General features: G+C 45.5%; 1 protein-coding gene and 1 long non-coding RNA gene across 7 annotated transcripts in view; one reads left to right on the forward strand and one right to left on the reverse strand.

Moving 5' to 3' along the window:
• Positions 1-12,243, forward strand: part of rad51b (RAD51 paralog B) — a 701,871-nt gene that overhangs the window by 166,397 nt on the left and 523,231 nt on the right. The gene's annotated exons all lie outside the window — the stretch shown is intronic.
• Positions 1-12,243, reverse strand: part of LOC137326272 (uncharacterized) — a 133,235-nt gene that overhangs the window by 2,719 nt on the left and 118,273 nt on the right. The window contains exon 3 of one of the 2 annotated variants that reach the window (XR_010964153.1): positions 850-925. The exons of the other annotated variant lie outside the window; for it this stretch is intronic. This is a non-coding gene — a long non-coding RNA (uncharacterized lncRNA). Of the gene's footprint in view, positions 1-849; positions 926-12,243 lie in introns of those variants that run through there. 2 annotated transcript variants of the gene reach the window in all.

Here is a 12,243-nt window from a genome sequence, read left to right on the forward strand (position 1 = left end):
ATAATAACTTTCAAAAGGGAATTGGGTAAATACTTGAAGGGGAGAAAATTGCAGGGCTATAGTGAAAGAGCAGGGGAGTGGGACTAATTGGATAGATCTTCCAAAGAGCCGGCACAGGCAGGATGGGCCGAAGGCCTCCTTCTGCGCTGTATGATTCTATAAAGTTGTAGAAGCACCCAAGTCCCTAGTGAGTTGTCTGGGGTCAAGAAATGGGATTAATTACCAGCCTGGCCCAAAGTGCTGGGACCTACTAGAATGAACGGAGCTGCCCTGGGATGCAGGAGGCCCTGACTCCACATCACTGGAGTGGGCATGGAAGTGAAGAGACTCGGGTAGATTTTCGACTTGCCTCCCAGGCGTAAATCCAGGCGTTGAGGCTAGAAGACCCGTTATAGAAATCGATGGGAATGAATATTGGGCGGTTTCGTGTCATGGGCTGCCGATCAGCATTGCCTGGTTTACATCTGGGCAGCGAGTTGGAAACCTATCCCTCGATGTCTGGTTTCCACAAGGTGCAAAGTTCAAGGTTGTTTCATTACTGCCAATATCTGAATATTCATACTGATTTGGGAGAGTGAGTGGGCAACAGAAAGTGGCATATTTGCAATTGTACTAGATTTTTAGAGGGGGCTGGGGGTCAGAAAAGCAGTGACTTATTTTCCACTCCATCTAAGCAAGAGACGGAGACTGATGGAGAGACAGCCTGGATTAGCCTGGCAATTTAGAGATAATCGAATTTACCGTTCCCTCAGTGAGGTGTGAAACAACAGTAAATTTACATTAAAAAAACAGTTTAAAGTTTCTGCTCAATCATTTATTGAAGTCGTTAGTATACTCATACAATCCAAGCTCCTGTTTCTCGTTGTGAACCTTGTTTTGTCAAAAGCTGTGTTACCGGTTGACTTCTTTTAAAATATATTTATTTCTGTTGAATAAACAGAAGGGAGGGATGTCATTGCTGGAGGTTGGAGCACATGTCCCCTCGGGATCTTGATTGCCAGCTCAGGAACAGTACTGGTTAGATACAAAGGAAAGCTCCCTCTATACCGACCCAAACAACAATGTGCCTTAGAAGAAGGCCCTCGACTGTATTTTTCCATTTCCCGCACCAACCTTTGAAAGAAAGAACTTGCGTTTCTATAGCATCTTTCACGTTCTTAGGATGTCCCAAAGTACTTCACAACCAATGCAACCACTGTTATGTGGGCAAGTGTTGATTGTCTGTGGAAGGGCTGGGACTGATCTTGTGTTCAAGAAAAGGCCATTTGGTCCATCAAGCCCATTCCTACTTCAGACCACACTTGTACGGACTCTACAACTCCTCAATCAAATGTATTTGAAATTCAGAACAAATTGATGGAAACTACACTTTGTAGAGTGTGTAGTTATTTGGTGTGGGGCTGCGAACTACCTCCATCGTGAAAAGCTCCTGCCACTGTAGATATCTGGAATTGTTTTAATTTCTCTCCTGAAGGAACCTAAAGGGCCTTTCGTCATGTGTGTGAGCCCTGACAGTGTTGGTCTATTCAACTGTGGAGGGCATCATAGCCGTATCTGATCCTGTCCTCAACCAAAATCTGCAGGCAAACACTGCAGTAAGTGCTGCTAGATCACAATCAGATGTGGGGATCCTGTCTGATTTCTCCCCCCACCAAGCCGAGGGGTGCTAAGGCCGCTTGTAGTTCCCCTACTGTCACTCCAGCTGAGGTCAGCTAACTCAGCACTGCTCAGTAATTGAACACAAGGCCTCTGGTCTGTGTGGTTTAGTACCACACTGCCTTTCCCAACTGAGCCCTTGGCCAGGATTAAATTCAGCCAGTGGCTGCTTTACTCGTTGATTTTGTCTGATACCAGAGCTGTTACGTGATGACCTTCTGACTGGCGCTTATTGTAGGAGCACCTCTGTGGAAGGATAGTTGCTGAACCTCCCAGTGAGGGTCTTTAACATCGTGACATTCAATCCCCAGTCATCCTTGTGTTTAATGGGATTGAATTGCTGCCTAAGGGCCCATGATCGATACAGATTAATTGCACCTCTGTGAACAGACGCTGCTTGTTCTGGTAATACCGCCAGAGACGACTGAGCATCAGACTGGTTTAAAATGGTTGATGGCTAATAGGGCGGTATGGAATGTTGACAAAATAACTTTTAGAAATATTGGCTAATCACCTGTAAATTGGGGTATTGGTAATTTTTAAATATATGTATATGGCTCTCTCTCTCTCTCGCTCTTTTTTTTTCTATATATGTATATCAACAATCACCGCCCCTCTCTGCATCTCACTCCAGAATGTCCATTCATCTGCGAACAAAGCCTTTGCCATCCGTCACCTTATTGTGGATGATTCCATCGACATCTTGGCCTTGATGGAAACTTGGCTGACAGGTGATAACACCTTGCCCCTTACTGAAGCCTCCCTGCCTGGCTATACCTTCCATCACCTGCCCCACCCAAACCACCGCAGTGACGGCGCGACCCTCATCACCAAATCTAGCCATGGTCTGTCCCCCCTTAATCACCCATTTTTCCCGCAACTCTATATTTGAACCTATCCAATCAAGTTTCTTACAACTCAGGCATTGTTTGCATCCCCCAGTCCCTTCGCCTCACCATTGGCGGCCATTTCTTCAGCTGTCTAAGTCCTTATCTCTTGAATTCCCTTCCTAAATCTCTCCAACTTCTTTAAGACGCTTCTTATAACCTACCTCTTTAGTCAAAACTTTTAGTCCTAATATCTCCATCTTTGTCTCGGTGTCAATTTTTGTCTGATTACGCTTCTGTGAAGTGCCTTGGGAGGTTTTACTACATTAAAGGCGCTATATAAATGCAAGTTGTTGTTGTACGTTGGTTCAGATATAGCTGGATTGCTCGTGCATAGAGCCGGCGCGGACTTCATGGGCCGAATGGCCTTCTTCCGTGCTGTAACCTTTCTATGATAAGAGCAGGCATGAGCATGTGCGAAATGACGTGTTCACTGGGGCTGAGTACTATACAAGGAGAGAAAATACGGGTGAAAATAATCACGCCCAACTTGCTACCCAATGAACTGGTGATCACACTGGTTATGTAGAGCATCGATTACACCGACTGATTACAGTATCCGACAATCAGACTCACCAGTCACACGTACGGCAATCACACTGATTGGTAATTGTATCGACTGGCTGATTACACTCTGACTGGTCTCACTCACTGACTGTCAGTACCGACTGGTCATCACTTGAATGACTGCACTGACTGTACAAACAGACGATGGCGCTGACTGACTACACTGACTGATTCATTGCACTGACTATTGAAAGCTTCCACTAACTGATGCCAGTAATGTCAAATAATAATTACATTTCTATAGCTCCTTATCATGTGGTGCCGTCTGGAAGGGCTGCATGCAATGAATTACTTTTAGATTGCAGTGACTGGCATGTCATAGAGTCATAGAGTTATACAGCACGGATAGAGGCCCTTCGGCCCATCGTGTCCACGCCGGCCATCAAGCCCTGTCTACTCTAATCCCATATTCCAGCATTTGGTCCGTAGCCTTGTATGCTATGGCATTTCAAGTGCTCATCCAAATGCTTCTTGAATGTTGTGAGGGTTCCTGCCTCCACAACCCTTTCAGGCAGTGAGTTCCAGACTCCAACCACCCTCTGGGTGAAAAAGTTCTTTCTCAAATCCCCTCTAAACCTCCCGCCTTTTACCGTGAATCTATGTCTCCTTGTTATAGAACCCTCAACGAAGGGAAAAAGCTCCTTAGTATCCATCCTATTTGTGCCCCTCATAATTTTGTACACCTCAATCATGTCCCCCCTCAGCCTCCTTTGCTCCAAGGAAAACAAACCCAATCTTCCCAGTCTCTCTTCATAGCTGAAGCGCTCCAGCCCTGGTAACATCCTGGTGAATCTCCTCTGCACCCTCTCCAAAGCGATCACATCCTTCCTGTAGTGTGGTGACCAGAACTGCACACAGTACTCCAGCTGTGGCCTAACCAGTGTTTTATACAGCTCCATCATAACCTCCTTGCTCTTATATTCTATGCCTCGGCTAATAAAGGCAAGTATCCCATATGCCTTCTTTACCACCTTATCTACCTGTTCCGCCGCCTTCAGAGATCTGTGAACTTGCACACCAAGATCCCTCTGACCCTCTGTCTTGCCTAGGGTCCTCCCATACATTGTGTATTCCCTTGCCTTGTTAGTCCCTCCAAAGTGCATCACCTCGCACTTTTCCGGGTTAAATTCCATTTGCCACTGTTCCGCCCATCTGACCAACCCATCTATATCGTCCTGCAGACTGAGGCTATCCTCCTCGCTATTTACCACCCTACCAATTTTTGTATCATCAGCGAACTTACTGATCATACCTTTTACATTCATATCCAAGTCATTAATGTAGACCACAAACAGCAAGGGACCCAGCACCGATCCCTGTGGTACCCCACTGGCCACAGGCTTCCAGTCACAAAAACAACCTTCGACCATCACCCTCTGCCTTCTGCCACTAAGCCAGTTTTGTATCCAAAGTGCCAAGGCACCCTGGATTCCATGGGCTCGTACCTTCTTGACCAGTCTCCTGTGGGGGACTTTATCGAAGGCCTTACTGAAATCCATGTACACCACATCCACTGCGTTACCCTCATCCACACGCCTAGTCACCCCCTCAAAAAATTCAATCAAATTAGTCAGACATGATCTTCCCTTGACAAAGCCATGTTGACTATCCCTGATTAATCCTTGCTTCTCCAAGTGGAGACTAATTTTGTCCTTCAGAATTTTTTCCAATAATTTTCCGACCACTGATGTTAGGCTCACTGGCCTGTAGTTCCCCGTTTTTTCCCTACTCCCCTTCTTGAATAATGGTACTACATTAGCGGTTCTCCAGTCCTCTGGCACATCCCCTGTGGCCAGAGAGGTTCTGAATATATGTGTGAGAGCCCCCGCAATCTCCTCCTTTGCCTCACACAGTAGCCTGGGATACATTTCGTCCGGGCCTGGGGATTTATCCATTTTTAGGCCTGCTAAAACCGCCAATACCTCCTCCCGCTCGATGTTAATATGTTCGAGTATATCACAGTCCCCCTGCCGTATTTCTATGTCTACATCGTCCTTCTCCATAGTGAAAACAGATGCAAAAAATTCATTTAGAACCCCTCCTACATCTGCCGGCTCCACACACAGATTGCCATTTTTGTCCCTAATGGGCCCTATTTTTTCCCTAGTCATCCTCTTACCCTTAATATACTTACAAAACATCTTAGGATTTTCCTTTATTTTGCTCGCCAGTGTTATTTCATGGCCCCTCCTTGATCTCCTAATTTCTTTTTTAAGTATCCCCCTGCACTTTTTGTACTCCTCTAGGGCTTCCTCCGTCTTTAGCCTTTTGTATCTGCCAAAAGCCCTCCTTTTTTACCTAATCCATTCTCGTATATCCCCTGACATCCAAGGTTCCCTGGAGTTCTTGGAACCACCCTTGACCTTTACGGGAACATGTTGCCATTGTATGGACTCAATCTCCCTTCTGAAAGACTCCCATTGCTCCGATGCGGATTTTCCTACAAGCAGCTGATCCCAGTCCATTTTGGCCAGATCCTGCCTTATCCTATTAAAATCGGCCTTCCCCCAATTTAGAACCTTTATTTCCGGCCCTTCCCTGTCCTTTTCCATGACCACCTTAAATCTCACCGCATTATGGTCACTGTCACCAAAGTGCTCACCTACTAGCACTTCTTCCACTTGGCCGGCCACATTCCCTAGAATTAGGTCCAGTACCGCCCCCTCTCTTGTAGGACTTTCTACATGCTGGCTCAAAAAGCTCTCCTGGATGTCAGCCGTGGTACTAAACAATGAGCACTGAGTAGCTGTGTTTGCATATTTACCTTTCACAAGGTGAAAGGAAGGAGGTCAGTCCATCTTTTTTGATCATATCACAACCCATGGCAACAACGTTAAGTAGTTGTCAGCCATCAGTGCAATCCAAGATTGAGCTTTAAGTGTGCCCACTGGCAACTACAACAGCCTGCTTTCATGTATTGCTGTTACGTACAGAAACGTCCCAAGGTGATTCACACAGACATAATTAGAAATAAATGGCTGCTGAGTCAAAGGAGGAGATATTAAAAGGGACAGAGGTGGGTTTTAGGGAGGGTCTCAGCAGATGGATGTCCATTTTTATGTTGTGTTGTGAAAGGTTCTTTTACTTTAACCAATTTGCACTGAGTGCAGTTGAGCAAGTGTGATGTGTGTGATAGATTGTAGTGATTAAGAACTTGATAGTGCCTGGCATTGTGTAATGGGCTGTCTGGAACCTTGTATAGTTACATAGAGTGTATAGCACAGAAACAGGCCATTCGGCCCAACTGGTCCGTGCAGGTGTTTATGCTCCACACGAGCCTCCTCCCACTCCTCATCATCTAACCCTATCAGCATATCCTTCTATTCCTTTCTCCCTCATGTGTTTATTTAGCTTCCCCTTAAATGCATCTCTGCTAGTTGCCTCAACTACTCCTGGTAGCGAGTTCCACATTGTAACCACTCTCTGGGTAAAGAAGTTTCTCCTGAATTCCCTATTGGATTTATTGATGACTATCTTATATTTGTGGCCCCTAGATTTGGTCTCCTCCCCCCACCCCCCGCTCCCGCCACCTTTAAAGAAAGCTCTCAACTGGTGATATTTGGATGGGATCTAATTAGCATCGCGACTCACTGAGTCTTGATTTATTGTAACCTAGAATCATAGACACTGTTAAAGTAGGACACTATTCGTGCATGTGAAGGTTTCTGACTTGGAGCTCTTCACTCTAATCCTTCTCTGCTCTTTTCTTCCAGCTTTTTAATATTTTTCCTCTTCAAGTCCTTATCTTATTTCCTATTAAATGCTCTAACTAGCTCAGATTCAACAGTCACTTGTAATACATTCCATACACAATAGCCTTGTGTGTGAAAACTCCTTCTAACTTCCCTCTTTACTGCCTCTAGTACTAATCCCACATTTATGCCTTTTATTGCCAATTCATCGACCAGTGGAAATAATAATCCTTCCCTGTTTGCCCTCTCAAACCCTTTGATAATTTTGAATGCTGTTAGATCCCCCCACCCCTTCACTGAGCACAGTCCTGGTATTTTTAAGTCTCCCATGATAAACATGGACTAGATTCCTGTCTACTTATAGTCAGCGAGCAGGAAACCTAGCTCCCATTGTCTCACGCTGCGCATCATCCCACGCTGCGCATCATCCCAGCGAATCTAAGATTGCACATTGTCCATGCTGTAATGTCCCTGTCTTCTCCCCTACCACCTTGATAGTTTCCCGCAGTGTCTCATTCAGCTTTCCCAAATTGAAAGAAGCCCGAAGCACTGCTGAACAGACCTGTAGAGTTTCCACGCGAGTAATGAGCCAATTCTGCAACTGTGTAGCCTCCAAAGTGCATATTTTACATTCCAGTCCGTGTAGCTGCCCACTTAGCTGTTATATTGCAATGGCTGGAGAGACGTAGGGACAATCGGATGGGCAGCTGTGCTCAGTAAAGTGTAAAATGTGCTCTTCAACGATTTAGATAGACAGGTTATTGGGCAATTTATTGGTGAACCCTGGCCCAATAACTTTAGACCTGTAGCAATGCCAGAAATGACTGTCTTTTAACAAACCATGACAGGAAAGTTGTGGCAGGGCACGGTTATTATCGAGAGTGCGTTTTACATTCTTCCTTCCCCATTTCTGTTGGTTATTCCCATACTGAGGTGCCCACACACAACCCCCTGACTGAAGGAATTAGGTTTCTAGCCAGTTGGCAGTGCTGATTTGAACCTCTAAGGCAGGGAATGATTTTTTTTAATAATGCACACTGGAAGGTCTCTACTTCCACTGGCCCTTCACTTCTTTATGGCATTAGTAGTTTTGTTATTTAATCTCCCTGTTGTGTGGTTCTGTTCAAGAAAATAAATTTATCAAGTGATGAAAGCCTGTCTTGTCATTATCCCCCAGATGGATATGGTTATGGACACCAGGGGGAGGATGTGTTCCCCCGCCCGCCCCAGTCCTATCGGTGAGGTGTGGCAGTTCTTCTATGGGACGTGACTGTTATTCACAGGGGTGGAGTGGTTGCGGCCTTCCCTTAGTTTTACTATGACCAGTATCTCTACCAAGAATCTAAAACTATAAGAAGAAAGACTTGTATTTCTATAGCGCCTCTCGTGACCTCAGGACTTCCTATAACGCTTTACAGCCAATGAAGTACTTTTGAAGTGTAGTCACTGTTGTAATGTAGGAAACATGGCAGCAATTTGCGCTCAGCAAGATCCCACAAACAGCAACAAAATAAATGACCAGATCATCTGTTTTAGCTGTTGGTTAAGGGATAAATATTGTCCGGGAAACCGGGGAGAACTCTCCTTCTCTCCGAAATATTGCCATGGGATCTTTTATGTTCACCTGAGAGGGCAGACAGGGCCTTGGTTTAACATCTCATCTGAAAGTCAGCACCTACTGACAGTGCAGCACTCCCTCAGTACTGCACTGGGAGTGTCAGCCTGGATTTTATGGGCTTAGATTTCTGAAATGGGACTTGAACCCACAACCTGCTGACTCAGAGGCGAGAGTGCTACCCACTGAGCCACGACTGACACCTTCAGTCTCCACAACATCTCCACAACATTCACCTGAGGAAGGAGGAAGCCTCCGAAAGCTTGTGAAATTTAAAATAAATTTGTTGGACTATAACTTGGTGTTGTAAAATTGTTTACAATTGTCAACCCCAGTCCATCACCGGCATCTCCACATGACACCTTCAGTTTACTTCTGGGTGCAGATGATTTAGTTTGATGCAATGTGAAATGGCACTTCAAGATTTTCCCTCTTCAATTGCACATCAACCGATAGTGAAAGGTTCTTGTCCTCAGTGGTTGGCCCCCTCTTCCCTCCCATTCCTTAGGCTGGGTGTGACAGTAGTTGGTCGAGCTCCATTCCCCTGGGGCAGTCGAGTTCCCAAGGAGCGGCGCGGCCCCTAGATTCAGTCTGTGCATTTAACAGAAAGCGCCGCTCAGTGGAAAGATGCAGTTGAGAATTTGAGTTGCCGACACTGTGTAACTAAATCAATAGCGTGGAGGGACCTGACTCTGGGATGTCAAGAAGAAATGGGTGGGGTGGGAAGGAGGGGTAGAAAGAGAGTGAATCTCTGGATCACTCATTAGCTCTAATGGTTGTTGCGTGTGATTAATACACAGCCTGACGGCGCTGGCCTGACTACTGCTGTTCCTCACAATGTTTCATCAGCCCAGCCTTGAAGCCCTGCCTGTCAACTCTCATTACTATGAATTTAGCAGCCTCCCTTTCCCCCAAAATAAAACCTGTCCACGCCTCAGCTTTGAAATTGACTTGCAGGTTTGCGGCAATCATGTATCTTTTGAAATGTAAACTTGTCTTTCATCTTTTCTCTGGAAAAGAGAAGGCTGAGGTGATAGGGGCCTTTAAAATTATGAAGGGGTTTGATAGGGTAGACATACAGAAAATGTTTCCACTTGTGGGGGAGACCAAAAGTAGGGGCCAGAAATATAAGATCGTCACTAATAAATCCAATAGGGAATTCAGGAGAAACTTCTTTACCCAGAGAGTGGTGAGAATGTGGAACTTGCTACCACATGGAGTAGTTGAGACGACTAGCATAGATGCATTTAAGGGGAAGCTAGATAAACACATGAGGGAGAAAGGAATAAAAGGATATGTTGATAGGGTTAGATGAAAGAGGGTGTGAGGAGGCTTGTGTGGAGTATAAACGCCGGCATAGATCAGTTGGGCCGCATGGCCTGTTTCTGTGCTGTACGTTCTATATAATTCCCCATCCGTCTCCCGGAATTTACCTTTGCTGCCGTTCTGGTGGGGACCTGTAACTCGTTCTTTCATTAACCTAAAACAAAACATTCAGCATTGTTCTCCCCTCTTGAAGGACAGGTTCCTTCTTAAAAATGAGGATGTTCTTGCCTGATGTTTCAGCTGATAGATTGTTCATCCAGACCAGGGAAATCCCAGTTTCTATCCATCCCCAATCCCCAGGCCTGAGAATAGCTGGCAGTAGAAGAGGGTGCTGCAGTTTGCTCTAGCACCCCTGGGTTAGGGAAAGGGACGGGGCGGGGAGGGGATCCTGATCACCATTGAGTGTTTCCTGCTGGAAAGAGCTTGCGTGTGGGACTTTGGACAAGCACACCACTGGGATTTGTTGTGATGTTTCCCTCGCTGTCTTGCTCATAAGGAGAATGGATACTGGGTGTTGACTGATGGCCGTGGGATTATTACTGATCAGTGATCACCAGGCATCAACCTAAAATAAAGAAAGAAAGTCTTTCGTAACCTCAGGACGCCCCAAAGCACTTTATAGCCAATGAAGTACTTTTGAAGTGTAGTCACTGTTGTAATGTAGGAAATGCGGCAGCCAGTTTGCGTACAGCAAAGTCCCACAAATAACAATGAAATAAATGACCAGATGATCTGTTTTAGTGGTGTTGTTTGAGGGATAAATATTGGCCCAGGACAAGCTATATTGATACATAAAAATATATAGAAAGTTACAACACGGAATCAGGCCACTCGGCCTAACCATTCTATGTTGGTGTTTACTCTCCATGCGAGCAAATAGTTCTAATCATATTTACCCATCCTGTTCCCATATCCCTTCAATCCTTTTTCCTTCATCCACCTATCCAATCTAATCTTGAGTGTTGACGTAGTTTTTGCTTCAACCACTAACCCTGGAAGTGAATTCCGCAGCCTCACAACTCTGTGTGAAGAGTTTCTCCTGCCCTCCGTTCTAAACCTCTTGCGTTGAATCTTGTATCTATGGCTCTTTGTTCTTTGCCCCTCAACTCGCGGAAACAGTCTGCTTCTACCTACCCTGCGCCATCCTTTTGTAATTTTAAGCACTTCTAACATATCGCTCCATAATCTGCGTTGTTCTAATGAAAAAAGACCCAACTTTTCAAGCATTGCTTTGTATTTGTAGTTCCTCATACCAGACATTGCACTTTAGTAGATTGGTCGATTCCCGACATGCAGCTCCTGCTCAGTCAGGGCCACTAATAAAACGTACACCATAAAAAGTTCCTCAGGTCCAGTGGTAGCAGGGACTTTCCCCGTGTCTCTTGATCTGCCACCAGTTCCCGCCGCTGGTTGGAAATCCCAATAAACACACACAGTTAGCTCCGGGTGGAATCCTGGGGCGTCACACCATCAATACATTGGCCATGCATAGATGCATTTATCAAAGGGGCACACACCTGTCACGCCTGCACTGAACTAGTCTGCTTCAGTTCAGCAGCGGGGCCACACGGGAGTCTGGCTTGAATTTAGTGTGCGAACGTGAAATGATGCCACACATAGGCCACTCTTGCAAAACCTGGACTTGGAGCGAACTGGAGTACAAAAGTGTCCCAGGCGCACCCTTGGAGAGTAAGCCTAAGAGTACTGCACTTTCATTCGCACCATCAAGCAGAACTTGTGTTTCAGTTTACTCAAAGATTATTGGGAATGACTCGCAAAGCTTGAGTTACCTTTTATCTCGTTTGAATGGTTTTGTCTTGAACACAGAAAGCTAATCTCATGGCCCATGCACTGCTGAGTGTGAGAGAAAGAGAGCTGACAACACTATCTTCTTTTACCACTTGTTAGTCACAGAGAGTCTGAAAGTTCAAGACTTGGATGGTAGGAGACTGAGTTGGTTCAGGGAGAATACGTGATGTCAGTGGGAAAAAAAGCAATCATTGAGAATTGCTATAGACTAACAGGGCAAGAGGAGGAAATCAGTGTAGAATTATTATAACAAATTGAAATAAATATTGTGGAGAATAAGGGTGATTGTGTAGGGGGGGGGGTAGCATTTTAATTAGGCAAATTTACAATGGGATGGGAAAGGCCTTTCAAAAGGGGGAGAGCGACTGCAATTAGAGGATGTGGTGTGCTGAGGCAGAAAGGAGACTTGCAAGCCCCAGAGGTGGTGTGGGGAAGAGCCACAAAACTCATCCTCTGGTGTCAGAGGGCAGAGTTTGTGAGGGAAGACTGGAGAAACTTGGGCTATTCGCCATTAAAAGGAGGCGACTGAGAGGTGACTTTACAGAGGTATGTAAGAAAGGAAGAAGCAACTTGCGTTTATATAGCGCCTTTCACGACCTCAGGACGTTCCAAAGTGCTGCACAACCAATGAAGTACTTTTGAAGTGCAGTCACTGTGGTAGTGTGTGGAAATGTGGCAGTCAATTCGCGCA

The sequence above is a fragment of the Heptranchias perlo genome, chromosome 10, assembly GCF_035084215.1.
Source record: "Heptranchias perlo isolate sHepPer1 chromosome 10, sHepPer1.hap1, whole genome shotgun sequence".
In the NCBI taxonomy this organism is placed as follows: Eukaryota; Metazoa; Chordata; class Chondrichthyes; order Hexanchiformes; family Hexanchidae; genus Heptranchias; species Heptranchias perlo.